Genomic DNA, 2,553 nt, shown 5'->3' with positions numbered 1-2,553 from the left:
AACCTCCAGGTGCCTTTGTTGTGGTGCAGCTAAACTGTTATGCTTAGAATAACACTGCTTAAATGGAGACGTTGCTGTTCTTCTGGCACTTTTGACAGTTTACAATGAGCATTAGGTCTATTACCACCTACTTGTCGAGTGGGTAGGGTCGACCCTTATTTGCATGTGGTCTTTGAATTACAATCAGATTTATGATCAGGCTAGCACAGATGCAAATATGTGCAGTGAAAGTGTGCTAATGACAAGGGTAAAGGGGGTCTTTTGGACTTGTGGGTGTAGCACGCACATCCAAGCATACCACCGTGCCATTCATGAACAATGACACTGGCAGGCGCAACAAACTGATCGCCTGAACAGGGACTTGAACCCTGGACCCTCAGATTAAAAGTCTGATGCTCTACCGACTGAGCTATCCAGGCTTCACGAAGACATGCCTGACAAGGAAATCATCACGCTAAGTCCAAATCCCAATTTACATACCACTACACCAAAGAGGACTATGTGGATTGTGCACTTTCTTTGCAGTTTGTATTCAAGAAATGTTTTATCTTCACCAGGCAGTCATAGCACAATCTCACATGGTTCAACACGTTCTGAACTCTAACCTTTAGAGTGACACCAAATCCGACCCAATAGGAGCTCACATGTCCGTTTCACCGCCTTCAATAGCCAACGAGCACCCGCGCTGTAAGGAAGGGCCAGCCCCTATTATTTCGTGGGTAGGCCGAGCCAATCGCAAGCAATTGTGCCAATGACTAGCACTTCGTGTAGCCAATAAAATTCTGAAAATAACGATATCCAGCTTTAAGTAGGAAGTCCATGATCTACCAGCAAAAAAACACATCTGCGTCAAACTACAGTTTACATGTTTAGATGCAAATATGTGCAGTGTGTGCTAATGACAAGGGTAAAGGGGTTTTTTTGGACTTGTGGGTGTAGCACGCACATTCAAGCATACCACCGTGCCATTCATGAACAATGACACTGGCAGGCGCAACAAACTGGTAGCCTGAACAGGGACTTGAACCCTGGACCCTCAGATTAAAAGTCTGATGCTCTACCGACTGAGCTATCCAGGCTTCACGAACACATGCCAACCTCCAGGTGCCTTTGTTGTGGTGCAGCTAAACTGTTATGCTTAGAATAACACTGCTTAAATGGAGACGTTGCTGTTCTTCTGGCACTTTTGACAGTTTACAATGAGCATTAGGTCTATTACCACCTACTTGTCGAGTGGGTAGGGTCGACCCTTATTTGCATGTGGTCTTCGAATTACAATCAGATTTATGATCAGGCTAGCACAGATGCAAATATGTGCAGTGTGTGCTAATGACAAGGGTAAAGGGGGTCTTTTGGACTTGTGGGTGTAGCACGCACATCCAAACATACCACCGTGCCATTCATGAACAATGACACTGGCAGGCGCAACAAACTTGTCGCCTGAACAGGGACTTGAACCCTGGACCCTCAGATTAAAAGTCTGATGCTCTACCGACTGAGCTATCCAGGCTTCACGAAGACATGCCTGACAAGGAAATCATCACGCTAAGTCCAAATCCCAATTTACATACCACTACACCAAAGAGGACTATGTGGATTGTGCACTTTCTTTGCAGTTTGTATTCAAGAAATGTTTTATCTTCACCAGGCAGTCATAGCACAATCTCACATGGTTCAACACGTTCTGAACTCTAACCTTTAGAGTGACACCAAATCCGACCCAATAGGAGCTCACATGTCCGTTTCACCGCCTTCAATAGCCAACGAGCACCCGCGCTGTAAGGAAGGGCCAGCCCCTATTATTTCATGGGTAGGCCGAGCCAATCGCAAGCAATTGTGCCGATGACTGGCACTTCGTGTAGCCAATAAAATTCTGAAAATAACGATATCCAGCTTTAAGTAGGAAGTCCATGATCTACCAGCAAAAAAACACATCTGCGTCAAACTACGGCGTGATGCAGCAGCAGCCGCCTGCCGCCAAGGGGTGGTGCTGTTTTAGAAAAAGTACGCTAAGACATGCACAACAACCTGTGTAAAATAGTCATTTTTCATGGTACTGGTATAAAATTAAAACTAGGACAAGGTGAGGCTTTATGCCGTGTCCCTACAGTGCTTTCCAGATAATAAGTCCCAGCTATAGTTGTCTACATGCATTTGTTAGCAAGCATTTTCAAGCGGAAATGAAAAGTATATTAGTTTTAGTGTCTTTAAACTTATATGAATCAATTACAATCATTCTGACCTTTGGGTTAGACACTCCAGAGTGTTATCTTTCAGAGAAACTCAAAACCAGGCATACACTCCAAATGGTTCAAGAACTGCATTGAATTTACTTTGGATATGCCTTGAATAGGTGTTTGACATGAATTTGACATGAATGTTAAGAGGTTAAAATACTTTCTAAAAACCTCCAGGTGCCTTTGTTGTGGTGCAGCTAAACTGTTATGCTTAGAATAACACTGCTTAAATGGAGACGTTGCTGTTCTTCTGGCACTTTTGACAGTTTACAATGAGCATTAGGTCTATTACCACCTACTTGTCGAGTGGGTAGGG

The 2,553-nt window shown here is 44.0% G+C and overlaps 3 non-coding genes across 3 annotated transcripts; all 3 read right to left on the bottom strand.

Moving 5' to 3' along the window:
- Positions 1-346: 346 nt before the first annotated feature.
- trnak-uuu lies at positions 347-419 on the bottom strand. Its single transcript has one exon. It is a non-coding gene; the product is annotated as a tRNA-Lys (tRNA).
- Positions 420-1,006: 587 nt separating this feature from the next.
- trnak-uuu lies at positions 1,007-1,079 on the bottom strand. Its single transcript has one exon. It is a non-coding gene; the product is annotated as a tRNA-Lys (tRNA).
- Positions 1,080-1,437: 358 nt separating this feature from the next.
- trnak-uuu lies at positions 1,438-1,510 on the bottom strand. Its single transcript has one exon. It is a non-coding gene; the product is annotated as a tRNA-Lys (tRNA).
- Between the last annotated feature and the right edge of the window lie 1,043 nt (positions 1,511-2,553).

Source organism: Micropterus dolomieu, unplaced genomic scaffold (genome assembly GCF_021292245.1).
Source record: "Micropterus dolomieu isolate WLL.071019.BEF.003 ecotype Adirondacks unplaced genomic scaffold, ASM2129224v1 contig_9935, whole genome shotgun sequence".
Taxonomy (NCBI): Eukaryota; Metazoa; Chordata; class Actinopteri; order Centrarchiformes; family Centrarchidae; genus Micropterus; species Micropterus dolomieu.
The sequence above is the reverse complement of the archived record's forward strand: the minus strand, read 5'-3'. Positions and strand labels throughout refer to the sequence as shown.